The sequence below is a fragment of the Somniosus microcephalus genome, chromosome 4, assembly GCF_052327205.1.
Source record: "Somniosus microcephalus isolate GS21.2 chromosome 4, FLI_Smic_1.0, whole genome shotgun sequence".
Lineage (NCBI taxonomy): Eukaryota > Metazoa > Chordata > Chondrichthyes > Squaliformes > Somniosidae > Somniosus > Somniosus microcephalus.
The window spans coordinates 148,633,469-148,655,907 of NC_140990.1; the positions used below are offsets into that span (position 1 = coordinate 148,633,469).

At 47.1% G+C, this 22,439-nt stretch overlaps 1 pseudogene across 1 annotated transcript; it reads left to right on the forward strand.

The window, feature by feature from the left end:
- The first annotated feature begins 6,900 nt into the window (after nt 1–6,900).
- Nucleotides 6,901–20,728, forward strand: LOC147119906 (uncharacterized; annotated as a pseudogene). Its single transcript, XR_015078098.1, has 2 exons — nt 6,901–7,214; nt 19,036–20,728. The product of XR_015078098.1 is annotated as an uncharacterized LOC147119906 (transcript).
- Nucleotides 20,729–22,439: the final 1,711 nt, after the last annotated feature.

The window sequence follows — 22,439 nt, forward strand, 5'->3', positions numbered from 1 at the left end:
ACAGACTGAATCTGTATCTTTATTTATATTGTTTGCATGTAAACAGCACGGCCCCTTTAAGAGAGCGGCCAAACGCGATGACGTCATCACGTTGATCACGTGATCCTCCAGCGGCAGAAAAAATGTGATGATGCCATGACGTCGACCTGGGGACCTCCCAGTCAGTCCTCGTGATGCCTCTGAACTGAGCAGATCTGTATTCGATGTTCTCCTGCGGTTATTTGTTTAAACCTGTTAGTTTCCATTAAACTTCGTTTTGTTTGATCGCCTGAGTGGACCTCAGTCTTTTGGATAGGAACTAGACATTCCTACAATACCTCACCTTTATCCGTGTTGAGCTTCATTTGCCAATTATATGCCCATTCTGCAAATTTATTAATGTCCTCCTGTAATTTGTTGCAGTCCTCCTCAGTATTGACAATTTGGTGTCATCCGCAAATTTAGAAATTGTGTTTTTGATTCCAAAGTCTAAATCGTTAATGTAAATTTGAACAACAGTGGTCCCAGCACTGATCCTTGTGGAACACCGCTACCCAACTTCTGCCACTGTGAATAGCCACCCTTTACCCCTACTCTCTGCTTTCTGTCTTAAAGCTAGTTAGCTATCCATTCTGCTACTTGTCCCCTGACTCTGCATTCTCTGACAGTTGTTCGTCAATCTATTAGGGGGTACCTTATCGAAGGCCTTTTGAAAATCTAGATAGATTACATCTACTGCATTACCATTGTCTACTCTCTCTGTTACCTCTTCAAAAAATTCAATGAGGTTGGTCAAGCAAGATGTTCCCTTTTGAAATCCATGCTGACTATTCATTACTTTGTTTTTGATTTCTAGATGTTCTTCTGTTTTCTCCTTTAGTAGGGATTCCATTATTTTCCCTACCACCCATGTTAAGCTGACTGGTCTATAATTCCCTGAACATGTTCTGTCCCCCTTCTTAAATATCAGTTTTACGTTAGCTATCTGCCAGTTCTCTGGCACTATACCTTTTTCTAACAAATTATTAAATATGCATAGTAATGCCTCTGCTATCTCTTCCCTAGATTCTTTTACAATACATGGATGCAATCCATCCAGACCAGGGGTTTTATCCTCATTGAGTTTGATTAATTTTTTTATATATCCCATTTCTTATTTTAAATGCACTTATCTCATTACTAATCTCATCATCGAATGTCATGTCCACCTGTTCTATCTCCCTGGCAAATACTGAAGCAAAATAATTATTTAACATTTCTGCCATCCTCTATCATTACCAGTGGTATTATCCTGACTATCCCTTGATGGCCCTCTTCCCATCCTAACCTTCCCTTTTTTGTTGATGTGCCTATAAAGTATTTTACTACTTTGTTTTATGTTCTTTGATAATTTAATTTCATAGTTCCTCTTTGCCTCCCTAATTGTTTTTTTTTTACTTCTCTCCTAATCTTTTCATATTCTCTCTTGTCATGCACTCCCATGCTGTCTGTGTACTTAATGCATGTCTCTTTCCTTACCCTCAATTGTTCCCTTATGCCTTTATTCATCCATGGAGTCTCATTATTGTTTAGTTTGTTCTTTCCTTTTAGAGGAATATATTTTTCCTGCTCTCTGTTGAACACCATTTTAAATGTTTCTCGTTGCTGTTCTACATCATTGTTTGCCAATATTATTGCCCATTTTTGTTTCCCAAGTTCTATTCTCAGCCCCTCAAAATCAATTTTTCTCCAATCTATTAAACTGGTTTTCATCATACTTATGTCCTTCTCAATTATCATCTGAAAGTGTATTATATTATGGTCACTATTGCCTATATGTTCCCCTACCATTACTTCTCTTATCTGTTCTGGTTCATTCCCCATTACTAGATCCAATAGCGAATTCTCCCTTGTTGGGCTTTTTACACATTGTAGGAACTCCATTCCCTTATCCACTTTACCTACCTCTTCTGTCCAATCAATACCGGAGTAGTTGAAATCCCCCATGATTATTATTCTATATTTTTTACTCATTTCCCTAATTTGCATGCATATTTCTTCCTCCATCTCCCTTCCACTATTAGGTGGTCTGTGGACTACGCCTATTAGTGTGATTGATCCTTTATTATCTTTTATCGCTATCCATATGGATTCTATTTTTGTCTCACTGATATCTGCGTCACTTTTTTCTACTGCCATTATGTTATCCCGAATAAGTACAGCTACTCCACCTCCACTTTTTCCCTCCCTATCTTTTCTAAATATGTTATACCCTGCAATGTTTAATTCCCAGTCCTGATTTTTCTGCAGCCACATCTCAGTAAACCCTACTATGTCCAGTTCCTCGCAACGTATGATTGCCTCCAGCTACCCTGTTTTATTACGGACACTGTGTGCATTGCTGTACAGAGAGTTTAACTCATTTCCTCTCACTTTATGTTTAACCATCTTTTTAGACTTCTGTTCTATAACTCTATTTATTCCCTTGCCATGAATGTCCTCCCTTACTTTACTCTTTCCTGTGCTCTCTTTTTCTCTTCTGTTTATATTTAGGCTGGTTACGTTTCTTGTAGATCCATCCCCCATCTTACTAAAGCCTTTGCCACTTCCCTATTTACCCTTTCCGCTAGGACACAGGTCCCATCCCACTTCAAGTGGAGCCTGTCCAATTGGTACAGCTCCTTCCTGTCCCAGAACTGGTGCCAGTGTCCCATGAAAAGGAACTCCTCTTTCCCACACTAGCCCTTTAGCCATGTGTTAATTCTCCTGATCTTTCTGCTTCTATGCCAATTTGCAGAGATTATTACCCTCGAGGACCTGCTTTTCAATTTAGATCCTAACTCCTGATACGCTTTCTGCAGGACCTCCTCCCTGTTCCTACCTATGTTGTTTGTTCCAACATGGACCACGACAACTGGATTTCCACACTTCCCTTCAAAGTTCCTCTCCAGCCGCTGTGAGATATCCTTTATCCTGGCACCAGGTAGGCAACATACCCTTCGGGATTCACGTTCTTGGCTGCAGAGAACGCTATCTCTCTCCCTAATTATAGAGTCCACTATCACTACCACATTTCAATTCTGCTCTTCTCCCCCACTTGGACAGCCTTCTGAGCCACAGTGCCTTGGTCTGCATTGTGGCTGTCCTCCCTGCAGTCCTTCTCCTTGTCCTCACAGGTACATCATACCTGTTGGACAGGACCAGTTTCTGCGAGACCTCCTTCTCAACCTCTCCTAAATGCCTGCTACCTCGCTCCCTAACAGTCACACTCTCCCTTTCCTGAACCTGAGCTTTCCTCTGGGGTGTGGATGTTGACGTAATAAAACTCACTACGCATTTGGTTTGAGCATAAACCAAGGCTTTAATCAACTTGTTTCAGAACATGGAGGTCTAGTTGTATTTCACGAGCTCCTTGTCTTGCAAAATGTCCCTGACAAGCTGGGGCCCACGCCCAAGTATTTATACTCCTTGGACGGCACCACCAGCTGGCTGTCCAGCGTTATTTCATAAGTAGTTTCTTGATGATGAGATTTATAACAAATATATTCTGGATAAAACTGTCCAGAAATTCCTCCCCCACCCTCATGTGTCGGAGTGTCTCCAACTCGCACTGCAGCTCAATGACTCTGAGCCGGAGAGATTCGAGATGGAGACATCTATTGCAGATGTGTTCATAGAAACATAGAAACATAGAAGATAGGAGCAGGAGTAGGCCATTCGGCCCTTAGAGCCTGCTCCGCCATTCAATGAGATCATGGCTGATCATTCAAATTCAGTACCCTGTCCCTGCCTACTCCCCATATCCCTTGATCCCTTTAGCCTCAAGAAATATATCCAACTCCTTCTTGAATATATTTAATGAACTGGCCTCCACCGCCCTCTGTGGCAGAGAGTTCCACAGGTTCACCACTCTCTGGGTGAAGAAATTCCTCCTAATTTCAGTCCTAAATGGCTTACCCCTTATCCTTAGACTGTGACCCCTGGTTCTGGACTCCTTGGCCATCAGAAACATCCTTCCAGCATCTAGTCTGTCCAGGCCTGACAGAATTTTATAGGTTTCGATGAGATCCCCTCTCAATCTTCTAAACTCCAGTGAGTAAAAGCCCAATTGACACAATCTCTCCTCATACGTCATTCCTGCCATCCCAGGTATCAGCCTGGTGAATCTTCGCTGCACTCCTTCCATGGCAAGTACCTCCTGCCTCAGATAAGGTGACCAAAACTGCACACAATACTCAAGGTGCAGTCTCACCAAGGCCCTGTACAACTGTAGCAAGACATCCTTGTTCCTGTACTCGAACCCTCTTGCTATGAAGGCCAACATACCATTTGCCTTCTTAACCGCCTGCTGCACCTGCATGCTTACCTTCAGCGACTGGTGCACAAGAACACCCAGGTCTCTTTGCACTTCCCCTTCTCCCAATCTATTGCCATTCAAATAATAATGTGCCTTCCTGTTTTTGCCACCAAAGTGGATAACTTCACATTTATCCACATTATAGTGCATTTGCCATGTTTCTGCCCAATCACCTAACCTGCCCAAATCGTACTGGAGTTTCATGACATCATCCTCGCAGCATACCCTCCCACCCAGCTTTGAGTTGCCTACAAATTTGGAGATATTACATCCAATTCCCTCGTCCAGATCATTAATATATATTGAGAACAGCTGGGGTCCTAGGACCGATCCTTGCGGTACCCCACTAGTCACTGCCTGCCACTCGGAAAACGACCCGTTTATTCCAACTCTTTGCTTTCTGTCCGCCAACCAGTTCTCTATCCAAGTCAATACCTTGCCCCCAATCCCATGCGCCTTAATTTTGCATGCTAATCTCTTATGCGGGACCTTATCAAAAGCATTCTGAAAGTCCAAATACACCACATCCACTGGTTCTCCCTTATCTATTTTATCAGTTACATCCTCAAAAAATTCCAGTAGATTATTCAAGCATGATTTACCTTTTGTAAATCCATGTTGACTTTGTCCGATCCTGTCACTGCTTTCCAAGTGCTCTGCTATTACATCTTTTATAATAGACTCCAGCATTTTCCCCACTACCGATGTCAGGCTTACCGGTCTATAATTCCCCGCTTTTTCTCTGCCACCTATTTTGAATAGTGAGGTAACATTAGCTACCCTCCAATCCATGGGTACTGTTCCAGAGTCTATCGAGTTCTGGAAGATGACCAGCAATGCATCTACTATTTCTAGGGCCACTTCCTTAAGTCCCCTTGGATGTAGATTATCAGGCCCTGGGGATTTATCGGCCTTCAGTCCCATCAATTTTCCTAACACCATTTCCCTACAAATACTGATTTCTTTCAGTTCCATCCTTTCATCAGACCCTATGTTCCCCGGTATTTCTGGGAGGTTATTTGTGTCCTCCTTTGTGAAGACAGAACCAATAAATGTATTTAGTTGGTCAGCCATTTCTTTGTTCCCCATTATAAATTCCCCCGATTCTGACTGCAAGGGACCTACGCTTGACTTCACCAATCTTTTTCTCTTCACATATCTATAAAAGCTTTTACAGTCAGTTTTTATGTTACCTGCAAGCTTACTCTCATATTCTATTTTCCCTTTCTTAATAAATCACTTTGTCCTCCTTTGTTGAATCCGGAACTGCTCCCAATCCTCAGGATTACTGCTTTATCTGGCCAATTTCTATGTCCTCTCCTTGGATCTTATGCTATCCCTAATTTCCCTTGTTACCCACGGTTGAGTCACCTTTTTTGTTTTATTTTTATGCCAAACTGGGATGAACAACTTCTGTAGTTCATCCATTCGGTCTTTAAATATTTGCCATTGCCTATCCACCGTCATCCCTTTGAGTGCCATTCCCCAATCAATCCTACCCAATTATTTAAATTGAGGACCCTTGTTTCTGAGTCAACTGCTTCATTTTCCATCTTAATGAAGAATTCGATCATATTATGATCGCTCCGACCCAAGGGCCCTCGTACAACAAGATTGCTAATTAATCCTTTCTCATTACATAATACCCAGTCTAAGATGGCCTGATCTCTGGTTGGTTCCTTGACATATTGGTCCAGGAAACCATCCCGTAAACACTCCAGGAATTCCTCCTCCACAGTATTGTTACCAATTTTGTTAGCCCATCTATATGTAGATTAAAGTCACCCATGATGACTGCTCTGCCCTTATTGCATGCTTCTTTAATTTCCCTTTTAAAGTCATCCCCAACCTCCGCCTTACTGTTTGGAGGTCTATATACCACTCCCACTAACGTTTTTTTCCCCTTAGTATTTCTCAATTCTACCCATACAGATTCCACATCATCAGAGCTAATATCCTTCATTACAATTGTGTTAATCCCTTCTTTAACCAGTAAGGCTACCCCACCTCCCTTTCCTTTCTGCCTATCTTTCCTGAATATCGAATACCCCTGGATGTTGAGTTCCCAGTCTTGCCCATCCTTGAGCCACGTTTCCGTAATCCCAACCAAATCATATTCGTTTAGGATACACTTGGGACAGTCTCGCTGTTCATAAACTTCCACATACTGCAGTCCAGACACAACCTGCCCTGCCATATCTTAATCTTTAATCAACGATTTGTATAGATAAATTAATTATTTAACTAGTTAATCTATAAATTTAATACATTATGTTGTAGTGTCCCGCTTTTACTTCTTTTGTTTCTTTCATTCTTTTGTCCGATCGCAGCCCTGCCTCCAATCTAGTTTCTTTTCTTTCCAGTTTTGAAGAAGGGTCCAACCCGAAACGTCAACTCAAATTTCTCTCCACGGATGTTGCCTGACCTGCTGAGTTTTTCCAGCATTTTCTGTTGTTATTCCTAGTTTAAACCACTGTCCTAGATGAGAGGAATAAAAGAGACACTGTAGTTTAGTCTATAATACCCACACGTACTCAAACGGAACAAGCTTGGTTTTGATGTGGTAAAGGCGCAGGAGCATTTCAATGGCGGGGTTTTTACCCAGCATTCGCGGCGGGGGAGAATGTGCATCAACCAGCGCGCAGGCGCGTGACCCTCCGGGGTTTGGCGCATGCGCGGCATATGGAATTGGCGAGATTGTCGCTTCGGAACTGCTCCGAATAAATCGGTCAGAAAAGGCCGGACAGAGCGGAGCAATGAACCGGCGGTGATGCGGGGAGGCTTCAGAAAGAATTGGTGGAGAAAGTAAGCCCCAAATAGTAACCTGAAGTTCACGCGTTTGCAGCTTCGGGGCTTCTGCCGGTCACAGACCCAGGAAACCGGCAGCCATCTTGATTCAGTGAGTAGCAAAGCGCATGCGCGGCCATCTTGACAACAGAACAAAGAGTGGGCGGGGCTACAGTGGTTAACATCCCACACAATTGTAACAGAAGAACCGCAAAGCTTTTCTTCCCATGTACAGTCCCAGGGCTGGAATCCCCACCTGCGGTCCCAGGGCTGGAATCCCCACCTGCGGTCCCAGGGCTGGAATCCCCACCTGCGGTCCCAGGGCTGGATTCCCCACCTGCGGTCCCAGGGCTGGAATCCCCACCTGCGGTTCCAGGGCTGGATTCCCCACCTGCGGTCCCAGGGCTGGAATCGCCAGGGACGGTCCCAGGGCGGGAATCGCCATGTACGGCCCCAGGGCTGGAATCGCCAGGTACGGCCCCAGGGCTGGAATCACGGCGTGCGGCCCCAGGGCTGGAATCGCCAGGTACGGCCCCAGGGCTGGAATCGCCAGGTACGGTCCCAGGGCTGGAATCGCCATGTACGGCCCCAGGGCTGGAATCGCCAGGTACGGCCCCAGGGCTGGAATCGCCATGGACGGCCCCAGGGTTAGCATCCCCATGTACTGTCACAGGGTTGAAATTCCCATGTACAGTCCCGGGTTGGAATCCCCATGTGCAGTTCCGTGGTTGGAAAAACCATGTACTGTCCCAGGGGTTGGATTTCCCATGTACGGTCCCAGCGGTAGAAACACCATGTACGGTCCCAGGGGTTGGATTTCCCATGTACGGTCCCAGCGGTAGAATCCCCATGTGCGGTCCCAGGTTTGGAATCCCCATGTGCGGTCCCAGGTTTGGAATCCCCATGTGCGGTCCCAGGGCTGGAACCGCCAGGGGCGGCCGCAGGGCTGGAACCGCCAGCGACGGCCGCAGGGCTGGAACCGCCAGCGACGGCCGCAGGGCTGGAACCGCCAGCGACGGCCGCAGGGCTGGAACCGCCAGCGACGGCCGCAGGGCTGGAATCCCCGTGCATAGAAACATAGAAGATAGGAGCAGGAGTAGGCCATTCGGCCCTTCGAGCCTGCTCCGCCATTCAATGAGATCATGGCTGATCATCCAAATTCAGTACCCTGTCCTTGCCTTCTCCCCATATCCCTTGATCCCTTTAGCCTCAAGAAATATATCCAACACGTTCTTGAATATATTTAATGAACTGGACTCCACCGCCGTCTGTGGCAGAGAATTCCACAGGTTCACCACTCTCTGGGTGAAGAAATTCCTCCTCATTTCAGTCCTAAATGGCTTACCCCTTATCCTTAGACTGTGACCCCTGGTTCTGGACTCCCCGGCCATCAGAAACATCCTTTCTGCATCTAGTCTGTCCAGACCTAACAGAATTTTATAGGTTTCGATGAGATCCCCTCTCAATCTTCTAAACTCCAGTGAGTATAAGCCCAATTGACACAATCTCTCCTCATACGTCATTCCTGCCATCCCAGGTATCAGCCTGGTGAATCTTCGCTGCACTCCCTCCATGGCAAGAACGTCCTTCCTCAGGTAAGATGACCAAAACTGCACACAATACTCAAGGTGCGGTCTCGCCAAGGCCCTGTATAACTGCAGCAAGACATCCTTGTTCTTGTACTCGAACCCTCTTGCTACGAAGGCCAACATACCATTTCCCTTCGTAACCGCCTGCTGCACCTGCATGCTTACCTTCAGCGACTGTTGCACAAGATCACCCAAGTCTCTTTGCACTTCCCCTTCTCCCAATCTATTGCCATTAAATGGATAGAGGATTGGCTATCTAACAGAAGGCAGAGAGTTGGGATAAATGGTTCATTCTCAGACTGGCAATCAGTAACTAGTGATGTTCCGCAGGGGTCAGTGCTGGGTCCCCAACTCTTTACAATCTATATTAACGATTTGGAGGAGGGGACCGAGTGTAACATATCAAAGTTTGCAGATGATATTAAGATGGGAGGGAAAGTAGTGAGTGAGGAGGACATAAAAAACCTGCAAGGGGACATAGACAGGCTAAGTAAGTGGGCAGAGATTTGGCAGATGGAATACAATACTGGAAAGTGTGAGGTTATGCACTTTGGCAGGAAAAATCGTAGAGCAAGTTATTATCTTAATGGCAATAAACTGGAAAGTACTGAAGTACAAAGGGATCTGGGGGTCCTGGTGCACGAAACTCAAAAGGTTAGTATGCAGGTGCAGCAAGTGGTTAAGAAGGCCAATGGAATGTTGGCTTTCATTGCTAGGGGGATAGAATATAAAAATAGGGAGGTATTGCTTCAGTTGTACAAGGTATTGGTGAGACCGCACCTGGAATACTGCATACAGTTTTGGTGTCCATACTTAAGAAAAGACATACTTGCTCTCGAGTCAGTACAAAGAAGGTTCACTCGGTTAATCCCGGGGATGAGGGGATGGACATATGAGGAGAGGTTGAGTAGATTGGGACTCTACTCATTGGAGTTCAGAAGAATGAGAGGCGATCTTATTGAAACATATAAGATTGTGAAGTGGTTGGATCGGGTGGATGCGGGGAGGATGTTCCCGTTGATGGGTGAAACTAGAACTAGGGGGCATAGTCTTAGAATAAGGGGCTGCTCTTTCAAAACTGAGATGAGGAGGAACTACTTCACTCAGAGGGTGGTAGGTCCATGGAATATGCTGCCCCAAAAAGCTGTAGAAGCTACATCATTACATAAATTTAAAACAGAAATAGACAGTTTCCTAGAAGTAAAGGGAATTAAGGGTTACAGGGAGTGGGCAGGAATTTGGACATGAGTCTAGGTCCGGATCGGTCATGGTCCTGTGGGTAGCGGAGCGGGCCCAGGGGCCGTGTAGCCTGATCCTGCTCCTATTTCATGTGTCTAATTCTGTTAGATTCAGGAGATGGCTCTGTGATAGTGGATTGGCGGTTAGGATCAGATCAGCCAATGATCTTATTGAATGGCGGAGCAGGCTCGAGGGGCCGATTGGCCTACTCCTGCTCCTATTATGTTCTTATGTTGTTATAATCTGACTTCCTGTTTTTGCCACCAAAGTGGATGACCTCACATTTATCCACATTATAGTGCATTTGCCATGTTTCTGCCCAATCACCCAACCTGTCCAAATCGTACTGGAGTTACATGACATCCTCCTCACAGCATACCCTCCCACCCAGCTTTTTGTCATCTGCAAATTTGGAGATATTACATCCAATTCCCTCGTCCAGATCATTAATATATATTGTGAACAGCTGGGGTCCTAGGACCGATCCTTGCGGTACCCCACTAGTCACTGCCTGCCACTCGGAAAACGACCCGTTTATTCCAACTCTTTGCTTTCTGTCCGCCAACCAGTTCTCTATCCAAGTCAATACCTTGCCCCCAATCCCATGTGCCTTAATTTTGCACGCTAACCTCTTATGCGGGACCTTATCGAAAGCCTTCTGAAAGTCCAAATACACCACATCCACTGGTTCTCCCTTATCTATTTTACCAGTTACATCCTCAAAAAATTCCAGTAGATTAGTCAAGCATGATTTACCTTTTGTAAATCCATGTTGACTTTGTCCGATCCTGTCACTGCTTTCCAAGTGCTCTGCTATTACATCTTTTATAATGGACTCTAGCATTTTCCCCACTACCGATGTCAGCCTTACTGGTCTATAATTCCCCGCTTTTTCTCTGCCACCTTTTTTGAATAGTGGGGTAACATTAGCTACCCTCCAATCCATGGGTACTGTTCCAGAGTCTATCGAGTTCTGGAAGATGACCAGCAATGCATCTACTATTTCCAGGGCCACTTCCTTAAGTCCCCTTGGATGTAGATTATCAGGCCCTGGGGATTTATCGGCCTTCAGTCCCATCAATTTTCCTAACACCATTTCCCTACAAGGACTGATTTCTTTCAGTTCCACTCTTTCATCAGACCCTATGTTCCGTGGTATTTCTAGGAGGTTATTCGTGTCCTCCTTTGTGAAGACAGAACCAAAATATGTATTTAGTTGGCCTGCCATTTCTTTGCTCCCCATTATAAATTCCCCCAATTCTGACTGCAAGGGACCTACGCTTGACTTCACCAATCTTTTTCTCTTCACATATCTATAAAAGCTTTTACAGTCAGTTTTTATGTTCCCTGCAAGCTTACTCTCATATTCTATTTTCCCTTTCTTAATTAATCCCTTTGTCCTCCTTTGATGAATCCTTAACTGCTCCTAATCCTCAGGATTATTGCTTTTTCTGGCCAATTTGTATGTGCTCTCCTTGGATCTTATGCTATCCCTAATTTCACTTGTTAGCCATGGTTGAGTCACCTTTTTTGTTTTATTTTTATGCCAAACTGGGATGAACAACTTCTGTAGTTCATCCATTCGGTCTTTGAATGTTTGCCATTGCCTATCCACCGTCAACTCTTTGAGTGCCATTCCCCAATCAACCCTACCCAACTCGCTCCTCAGACCATCGTAGTTTCCTTTATTTAAATTGAGGACCCTGGTTTCTGAGTCAACTACTTCATTCTCCATCTTAATGAAGAATTCGATCATATTATGATCGCTCCGACGCAAGGGGCCTCGTACAACAAGATTGCTAATTAATCCTTTCTCATTACATAATACCCAGTCTAAGATGGCCTGATCTCTGGTTGGTTCCTCGACATATTGGTCCAGGAAACCATCCCGTAAACACTCCAGGAATTCATCCTCCACAGTATTGTTACTAATTTAGTTAGCCCAATCTATATGTAGATTAAAGTCACCCATGATGACTGCTGTGCCCTTATTGCACGCTTCTTTAATTTCCCTTTTAATGCTGTCCCCAACCACCGCCTTACTGTTTGGAGGTCTATATACCACTCCCACTAATGTTTTTTTCGCCTTAGTATTTCTCAATTCTACCCCTACAGATTCCACCTCATCAGAGCTAATATCCTTCATTACAATCCCTTCTTTAACCAGTAATGCTACCCCTCCTCCCTTTCCTTTTTGCCTATCTTTCCTGAATATCGAATACCCCTGGATGTTGAGTTCCCAGTCTTGGCCGTCCTTGAGCCACGTTTCCGTAATCCCAACCAAATCATATTCGTTTACCTCTATTTGGGCAGCCAATTCATCCACCTTATTACAAATGCTCCTCGCATTAAGACACAAAGCCTTCAGGCTTGTTTTTTTAATGCTCTTAGACCTATTAGAATTATTATTTACTGTGGGCACATTTGATTTAAACCGTTGATTTCTCTGACTGCCACTTTTTTTCCTCCTGCCTATCTTTTGCTTTTATCCTTGTTTCCCTTTCCTCTGTCTCCCTGCTCAGGTTCCCAACCCCCTTCCATTTTAGTTTAAACCCTCCCCCAGAGCACTAGCAAACACTCCCCTTAGGACATCGGTTCCAGCCCTGCCCAGGTGCAGACCTTCCGGATTGAACTGGTCCCACCTCCCCCAGAACCGGTTCCAATGTCCCAGGAACTTGAATCCCTCCCCCTGGCACCATTGCTCTAGCCACGTATTCATCTGAAGTATCCTTCTATTTGTACTCTGACTAGCACGTGGCACTGGTAGCAATCCTGAGATTACTACCCTTTGAGGTCCTGTTTTTTAATTTACCTCCTAACTCCCTATATTCCGCTTTTAGGACCTCATCCTGCTTTTTACCTATATCGTTGGTGCCTATATGCACCACGACAACTGGCTGTTCACCCTCCCCTTCCAAGATGTTCTGCAGCCGCTCGGATACATCCTTGACCCTTGCACCAGGGAGGCAACACACCATCCTGGAGTCTCGTTTGCGGCCGCAGAAACGCCTATCTATTCCCCTTACAATTGAATCCCCTATTAGTATAGCTCTACCACTCTTTTTCCTCCCATTCTGTGCAGCAGAGCCACCCCTGGTGCAGGGTCCCAGGGCTGGAATCCTCATGCAGGGTCCCAGGGCTGGAATCCCCGTGCATGGTCCCAGGACTGGAATCCCCGTGCATGGTCCCAGGGCTGGAATCCCCGTGCAGGGTCCCAGGGCTGGAATCCCCGTGCAGGGTCCCAGGGCTGGAATCCCCGTGCAGGGTCCCAGGGCTGGAATCCCTCAGCAACACCGAGTGCGGGTCTCAGGCCCCGAGTCAGAGCCGGCAGACATGCAGCCAGGACCCCGGCACCGTTAACCCCAGGGTGCAGCACCTCCCCCAGACAAGAAACACAACAACTTGCATTTATGCAGATAACATTGATGGGAGTTGTAGTTGTACTGTGGGGCCGAGTATACATCAGAAAATTAGAGGCACATGTAAGAAGGGGAATACAACAATCATGGGGGACATTAATCTACATGTAGACTGGGCAAACCAAATTTGCAGTAGTCGTGTGGAGGACGAATTCATGGAATGTATGCAAGATAATTTTCTAGATCAGTATGTTGAGGAATCAGCTAGGGAACAGCCTGTTTTAGATCTAATATTGTGCAATGAGAAAGGGTTAATTAATAACCTTGTAGTAAAGGAGCCTTTAGGGAAGAGTGACCATAATATGATAGAATTTTATATTGAGTTTGAAAGTGATTGAGTTAAATTCGAAACTAGGGTCTTGGATCTAAACAAAGCAAAGTACGTAGGTATGAGGGGGGAGTTGGCTAAGGTAGATTGGGAAACTACATTTAAAGATATGACGGTAGACAAGCAATGGCTAGCATTTAAAGAATTAATACATAATTTACAGCAAATATACATTCCTGTAAGGCACAAAATCCCCACAGGAAAGGTGATCCAACCGTGGCTAACACGAGAAGTTAAAGATGGTGGCCCAGAAATTCGGGTCGGGGTCTCCCCGCGGGTGCAAGCCCCCGATCTGCACTTAGCTTGCGCGCCGGCCGTTGAGCTGTAGGGCCCCGTGGAATTCCGATCCAGGGCCTGGTCCAGCTGCCGGCGCGCAGTGCTTGCATATCCCAGGGGCGCAGTTAGTTCGATGCATCCCCTGGGATCACGTGGGCCATGGGCAGCCAATCAGAGCAGGGAAAAGCCCATTCATTAGTCTGACAGCAAGAGCTGTCAAGACTTATAAATACTACGGCCCCAAAATAGCACTAAACAATCACATTTTTTAAATAAAGTATAAATTACATGAAATAACTATTTTAAACAATAATTAAAATTTTTGAAAAGAATAATTTTATATTCTAACGGGGCTAAAAATAAACTTACCTTGCTTTAAAGTATTTAAAAATAATAAACCTGTGGAATTTTTTTTTTAATTTTAATTAATTCACCACTTGCATTTCTAAATCCTGCAGGCTTACGATCCCGGAGAAACCTGTATTAAAAAAAAAAAAAACCATAAGTTTGATGCGCACGCGCATCCTCCCCCACGCACGCGTTCGACCTCTGAACCCCTGCTTTCAGAGGAACGGAAGTGCCGGTTTCCCGCGCATGCGCAGTGTATGCAGGAAACCGGCACTTCCATCGGGCTTACGGGTGAGTACCCCGTGCGTACTCACCCGTGGAGACCCGAATTTCTGGGCCATTATTAGATCAAAGGAAGAGGCTTATAATGTTGTCAAAAAGAGTAGTGAGCCTGGGGATTGAGAGGATTTTAGAATTTTGCAAAGGAGGAGCAACAAATTTATAAAGAAAGAGAAAATAAAATATGAGAGTAAATTAGCGAGAGACATAAAAACAGATTGTAAAAGCTTCTATAGGTATGTAAAAAGGAAAAGATTAGTGAAAGTAAATGTGCGTCCCTTACAGGCTGAGACAGGAGAAATTATAATGGGGAAAAAGGAAATGGCAGAGAAATTAAACAAATTCTTTGTGCCTGCCCTCACTGAAAAAGACGCAAAAAACTTCCCGGAAATAGTAGCGAATTAAGGGTCTAGCGAGAATGAGGAACTGAAAGAAATTAGTATTAGTAAAAAAAAGTACTGGAGAAATTAATGGGACTGAAAGCTGATCAATCCCCAGGCCCTGATGGCCTACACCCTAGGATTTTGAAACAGGTGGCTATAGAGATAGTGGATGCATTGGTTGTCATTTTCCAAACTTCCATAGATTCGAGAATGGTTCCCGCGGATTGGAAGGTAGCAAATGTAACCCCACTATTTAAGAAAGGGAGAGAGAAAATGGGGAACTACAGACCAGTTAGCCTGACATCAGCAGTAGGGAAAATGCTAGAATCTATTATTAAGGTCGTGGTAACAGGGCACTTAGGAAATAATAATAGGACTGGCCAAGTTTGCTGATGATACAAAGCTGGGTGGGAATGTAAGTTGTGAGGAGGATGCAAGGAGGCTTCAAGGGGATATAGACAGGCTAAGTCAGTGGGCAAGAACATGACAAATGGAATATAATGTGAAATATGAAGTTATTCAGTTTGGTAGGGAAAATAGAAAAGCAGAGTATTTTTTAAATGGTGAGAGATTGGGAAATGTTGGTGATCAGAGGGACCTGGATGTCCTTGTACACGAATCACTGAAAGTTAACATGCAGGTACAGCAAGCAATTAGGAAAGCAAATGGTATGTTGGCCTTTATTACAAGTGGATTTGAGTATAAGAGTAAAGACGTCTTACTGCAATTATGTAGGGCCTTGGTGAGACCACACCTGAAGTATTGTGTACAGTTTTGGTCTCCTTACCTAAGGAAGGATATACTTGCCATAGAGGGAGTGCAACAAAGGTTCACAGGCTGGTTCCTGGGATGGGGGGATTGTCCTATGAGCGCCCAGCAGCGCCTATACTTCCTAAGGAGGCTGAAGGGATGTAACCTGTCACCCCTGATCCTCTCTAACTTTTACCGCTGCTCTATTGAGAGCATCCTGACGAACTGTATCACAGTATGGTATGGCAGCTGTAGCTCCTATGACCGGAAAGCCCTGCAGCGGGTCGTCAAAACTGCCAAACGCATTACCGGCACCCGGCTACCGACCATAGAGAACATCTATCAGAAACGCTGTTTACGGAGGTCACTGACCATCATCAAAGACCCTACCCACCCTAGCCACAGTCTGTTCGCCCCCCTGCCATCTGGGAGACGCTACAGATGCATTCGCACCCATACGACCAGATTCAGGAACAGCTTCTTTCCCAGGGCTGTCATCCTACTGAACTCCACAAATAAACTCTAAAGCCTGCACATCTGCCAATGCACTTTATAATGTTTATGTTAATGTATTACAAGCCAAATGCATGTTGAATGTTTAAATGTCTTAATCTAAATGTACACTCTCGGGAGCCGCAAGCCTACATTTCATTGTACTGCACTTGTGCACTAACGATGACAATAAAGTTGATTGTGATTATGATTATATTCTCTAGAGTTTAGAAGAATGAGAGCTGATCTCATTGAAACATACAAAATTCTTACAGGGCTTGACAGGGTAGATGCCGGGAGGATGTTTCCCCTGGCTGGGAAGTCAAGAACCAGGGATTACAGTCTCAGAATAAGGGGTCGGCCATTTAGGACTGAGATGAGGAGAAATTTCTTCACTCAGAGGGTGGTGAATCTTTGGAATTCTCTACCCCAGAGGGCTGTGGAGGCTCAGTCATTGAGTATATTCAAAACAGAGATCGATAGATTTTTGAATATTAAGGGAATCAAGGGATATGGAGATAGTGCAGGAAAGTGGAGATGAGGTAGAAGATCAGCCATGAACTTATTGAATGGCGGAGCAGGCTCGAAGGCCAAATGTCCTACTCCTGCTCCTGTTTCCTATGTTCTTCTGTTCTTATACAGCAGAGGGAGCAATTCAGAGCCATTCCACCTCCTTTTGCTTTTTGCCTGTCCTTCCTAAATATTGAATATTCTTGGATATTCAGCTCCCAGCCTTGGTCACCCTGCAGCCATGTCTCCGTAATCGCAATTATATCATATCCGTTTACATCTAATTGCGCTGTTAATTTGTTTACCTTATTAGGAATGCTTTGTGCATTCAGATACAGTGCCTTTAGATTTGTCTTTTTAACATTTTTAAACATCTTAAAATGTTTTTTTACTATGGCCCTATTTGGCTTATTACCATTTGTTCTTACCCGGACCCTATTTGTTCGTGCGCCCCTTTCGTTGTACGCTCTGTCCCTTCCTGACACAATCTGGTTATCCTTACCCCAATCACTTTCCTGCACTGCTTCCTTGTCTTTTCTCTTCAACATTCTAGATTTCTCTCCACCGGGACCCTCCCCCAACCCCCTTATTTAGTTTAAAGCCCCATTAACCCCAGGGTGCAGCACCTCCCCCAGACAAGAAACACAACAACTTGCATTTATACAGCAGAGGGACCAATTCAGAGCTGGTTAGCATCAGGGTGGTTGGTGCATGTGGAACTCGATCCCTGGCCTCCTGTGTTGGTCTTTCTTGTTGCATCAGTTTGAGCTGGAGTGGAGAGGGGGGAGAAGCTGCTGGGTTTAACCCCCAGTACTTCTGAGCCCAGTCGGACGCAACAATTTCCAATGTGAGACTGTAAAGGTAGGTGGATTTTTTTAATTTTTTTTATTCATTGATGGGATGTGGGCGTCGCTGGCTAGGCCTGCATTTAGTGCCCATCCCTAAAAGCTCTTGAGAAGATGGTGGTGAGCCGCCTTCCTGAACCGCTGCAGTCCATATGGTGTAGGTACACCCACAATGCTGTTAGGAAGGGAGTTCCAGGATTTTGGCCCAGCGACAGTGAAGGAACGGCGATACAGGTCCAAGTCAGGATGGTGTGTGGCTTGGAGGGGAACTTGTAGGTGGTGATGTTCCCATGCGTCTGCTGCCCTTGTCCTTCTAAGTGGTAGAGGTCGCGGGTTTGCAAGGTGCTGTTGAAGGAGCTTTGGCGAGTTGCTGCAGTGCATCTTGTAGATGGTACACACTGCAGCCACAGTGCACCGATGGTGGAGGGAGTGAATGTTGAAGGTGGTGGATGGAGTGCCAATCAAGCGGGCTGCTTTATCCTGAATGGTGTCGAGCTTCTTGAGTGTTGGAGCTGCACTCATCCAGGCAAGTGGAGAGTATTCCATCACACTCCTGACTTGTGCCTTGTAGATGGTGGAAAGGCTTTGGGGAGTCAGGAGGTGAGACACTCGCCGCAGAATTCCCAGCCTCTGGCCTGCTCTTGTAGCCACAGTATTTATATGGCTGGTCCAGTTCAGTTTCTGATCAATGGTAACCCCCCAGGATGTTGATAGTGGGGGATTCGGCGATGGTAATGCCATTGAATGAAATAGGGGAATTAAGTTGCTAAACAGACACTGTCCGTACAGTGTAAAAGATTATCATTTTAGGAATAAGTATTTCTGTAGATGCTTTCAATCCATTTTATATATACAGATTTTTTAATTCATTCGATGTGGGTGTCACTAGCAGGGCCAGCATATATTGCCAGTCCCCAGTTGCCCATTGAGAAGGTGATGCTGGGCCTTCTTCTTGAACCTCTGCAGTCCGTGTGGTGAAGGTACTCTCAGAATGCGGTTAGGTGAGGTGTTCCAGGATTTTCACCCAGCGATGTAGGAACGGCAATATATGCCCAAGTCAGGATAGTGTGTGACTTGGAGGAGAACTGGGAGGTGATGGTGTTCCCATGCACCTGCTGCCCTTGTCCTTCTAGGTGGTGGAGGTCGCGTGTTTGGGAGGTGCTGTCAAAGTACTGGTCGAGTTACAGATGTATAAAGTCACTGCTTCACTCCTCCCCCTCCCACCTCACACTCTCTGCTCCCATAGAGGCCAGAGTCTTGTGTAGGCCCAGACCGGGTGGCGGGTTCCCTTCCCTGCAGGACATTAGTGAACCAGTTGTGTTTTTATGACAATCCGGCAGCTTTCATGGTCACTTTTTTCCAGTGCCGGCCCCACAAATTCCCAGTTTAATTCAGCTCAATTTCACAACCTGCCTTTGTGTTTTTGTGGGTTCTCTCTCACCCTCCCTTTTTCCTGTTTTAAATTCATTTTACAGGGTGTTAGAAGGGGAGGATTTGCAAGACGGGAAGCTCAAACCAAACATCACTTCAAGATCTGACAATCACTCAATTCATCAGGACCTTTGAGCATGGAAACAGAAGGCACCGTTCAGAGTGGGGAGAAACCGTACATGTGTTCTGTGTGTGGACGAGGCTTCAGCCGATCCTCTGGCCTGTCGAGACACAAGCGCAGTCACACCGGGGAGAGGCCATTCACCTGCTCCGAGTGTGGGAAGGGATTCACTCAGTCATGCAATCTGCTGCAGCACCGGCGAGTTCACACCGGGGAGAGGCCGTTCACCTGCTCCGAGTGTGGGAAGGGATTCAAGTGTTCATCCCACCTGCTGGAACACCAGCGAGTTCACACCGGGGAGAGGCCGTTCACCTGCTCCGAGTGTGGGAAGAGATTCAGGTGTTCATCCAGCCTGCTGAGACACCAGCGAGTTCACACTGGGGAGAGGCCATTCACCTGCTCTGAGTGTGGGAAGGGATTCACTCAGTCATCAAACCTGCTGACTCACCAGCGAGTTCACACCGGGGAGAGGCCATTCACCTGCTCTGAGTGTGGGAAGGGATTCACTCAGTCATCCGACCTTCTGACACACCAACGAGTTCACACCGGGGAGAGGCCGTTCACCTGCTCCGAGTGTGGGAAGGGATTCAAGTGTTCATCCCACCTTCTGACACACCAGCGAGTTCACACCGGGGAGAGGCCGTTCAACTGCTCCGAATGTGGGAAGGGATTCACTCGGTCATCCACCCTGCTGACACACCAGCGAGTTCACACCGGGGGGAGACCATTCCCCTGCTCTGTGTGTGGGAAGGGATTCACTCAGTCATCCCACCTGCTGCAGCACCAGCGAGTTCACACTGACGACAAACCTTTTAAATGCCCGGACTGCGGGAAGTGCTTTAAATGTTCCGGGGAACTGACTTGTCATCAACGTGTTCACACTGACGAGAAACCGTTCAGGTGAACTCACTGCGGGGCTGGGTTCAGGCGATCATCTGACCTCACTATACACCAGCGCACTCACACTGGGGAGAGGCAGTTCACCTGCTCTCAGTGTGGGAAGGGATTCACTCAGTCATCCCACCTACTGATATACCAGCGATTCACACTGCAAAGAGACCTTTTAAATGTTCTGACTGAGAAGAGATTTAAAAGCAAAAAAGATCTGCTGGAACACCAGCGAGTTCACACTGGGGAGAGACCATTCACCTGGTCCGTGTATGGGAAGGGATACACCTCGGTCACCCAGCCTGCTGACACACCAGTGATTTCACAAGTGACTGCAGAGGTTGGATTCTGACATTTTTGCTGCTGTTAATCACATCCCGGACTGAATCGTGTTCATTCTGACAGTTCGGGTTTGTTTCTGCTGATGTTAATAACCCCTGTAACTGGGCAGGACTTTAATATTCTGGATACATCTATATATATAAAACAGTATGTCTCTCTGTCAATAGCAAAATACTGCGGATGTTGGAAATCCGAAATAACAACAGAAAATGCTGGAAAAACTCAGCAAGCCAGGCAACATCCGTGGACAGAAATTTGAGTTGACGTTTCAGGTCGAACCCTTCAAAACTGGAAAGAAAAGATAGATCGGAGGCAGGGCTGCGATCGGACAAAAGAATAAAAGAAACAAAAGAAGTAAAAAAGAGACAATAAAAGGTCTCTCTCTCTCTCTCTGTCTGTCTGTCTGTCCGGCTATACAATCAAAAGTTATAGAGCGTACCTACACATCTGTTATATCAAAAGAAAGCTCATCATTAGGGGACTCCTGTACGCATATTTACTTTCTCGTCGGACAAAAATTGTGCCGACGGTATCCAAAAAACGTTCAAAATTCCGCTCATTATCTACTCATTAGCATCGAGTGACGTGAAGGTTGACCAATCGTACGGTCGAGCGACCCGACGGTCGACCAATCACTGCGTCATGGGGGCGGGTTCATTGCATGTGCGGGCGGGCCATCCTACAGTCGAGTGACAGGACGATTGACCAATCCTACACTTCAGTGACCCGACAGTTGACCAATCGGTGCGTGTGTGGGCGGGCCTTATCATTCTGAACCGAGGTGAGTGGCCGGCATCTTGATTTCAAACTCTTCATTTATTTTTCCCGCTTTCTGCGTGTTTCTTTTCAAACCTACATTTCCAGCAAAAAAAAAAGTTGCTTTTAAAAAACACATTGTTTTTAAAAAAAGTTAATTCATTTGTAAATCTTTCCTCTAACCTCTATAATTTTCCTACCTTTCACTGTTTTTGCAGACAGGCCTCGAAGCCTGGGCGTCTGTTGCCCAGCCACGCCCGAGCTACGCACCGGCCGCCCCGCTGGGCCCGATTCCGAACCAGCGGCCAGCCATCTTGGTAAAGGCTGGCTGGGCTCACTGCAACCTGCTCGTGCTTCATTCGTGCTCGCGCTGCACGGCGCACGCGCACCTCCACACAGGGTCCACAGAGCGCGGGCAGAGGGAAGTGAGCAGGTTAGCGGGGGGGGCGGGGCTCGGGAAGGGAGGGGGTGGGGGGATCGGAGAGGGTTACACGGCAACCGGGCTCGCCAGCCGCAATCGGCTGTCTCAAGCCGCTCAGGCCCAGGCCCGGTCCCGGAGATCGGGAGGGCGGAGAGGGGAGGAGGGTTACCCCGGCAACCGGGCCCGGCCAGCCGCAATCGGCCGTCTCAAGCCGCCTCAGGCCCGGCCTTGGCTGACTGGGGCGCTGCGCTCGGCTGGGCCATGTCAGTGCGTGGGGCGGCACGGAGCTCGGGAGCCATCGCCGGCAGAGGGGAGAGGGTCTGCTGGCTCCCCCCATCCCTTTCTCCACCCCCTCCTTCCCCCACCTTTCCCCCTACCTCCCCTCCCCCCTACTCCCCCTCCCCCCTACTCCCCCTCCCCTAGTCCCCCCCTCCCCTCTTTCCCCCCCTCCCCTCTTTCCCCCTCTTCTCCCCCTCCCCTCTTCTCCCCCTCCCCTCTTCCCCCCCTCCCCTCTTCCCCCCCCTCCCCTCTTCCCCCCCTCCCCTCTTCCCTCTTCCCCCCCTCCCCTCTTCCCCCCTCCCCTCTTCCCCCCCTCCCCTCTTCCCCCCCTCCCCTCTTCCCCCCCTCCCCTCTTCCCCCCCTCCCCTCTTCCCCCCCTCCCCTCTTCCCCCCCTCCCCTCTTCCCCCCCTCCCCTCTTCCCCCCCTCCCCTCTTCCCCCCCCTCCCCTCTTCCCCCCTCCCCTCTTCCCCCCCTCCCCTCTTCCCCCCTCCCCTCTTCCCCCCTCCCCTCTTCCCCCCCTCCCCTCTTTCCCCCCTCCCCTCTTTCCCCCCTCCCCTCTTCCCCCCCCTCCCCTCTTCCCCCCCCTCCCCTCTTCCCCCCTCCCCTCTTCCCCCCCTCCCCTCTTCCCCCCCCTCCCCTC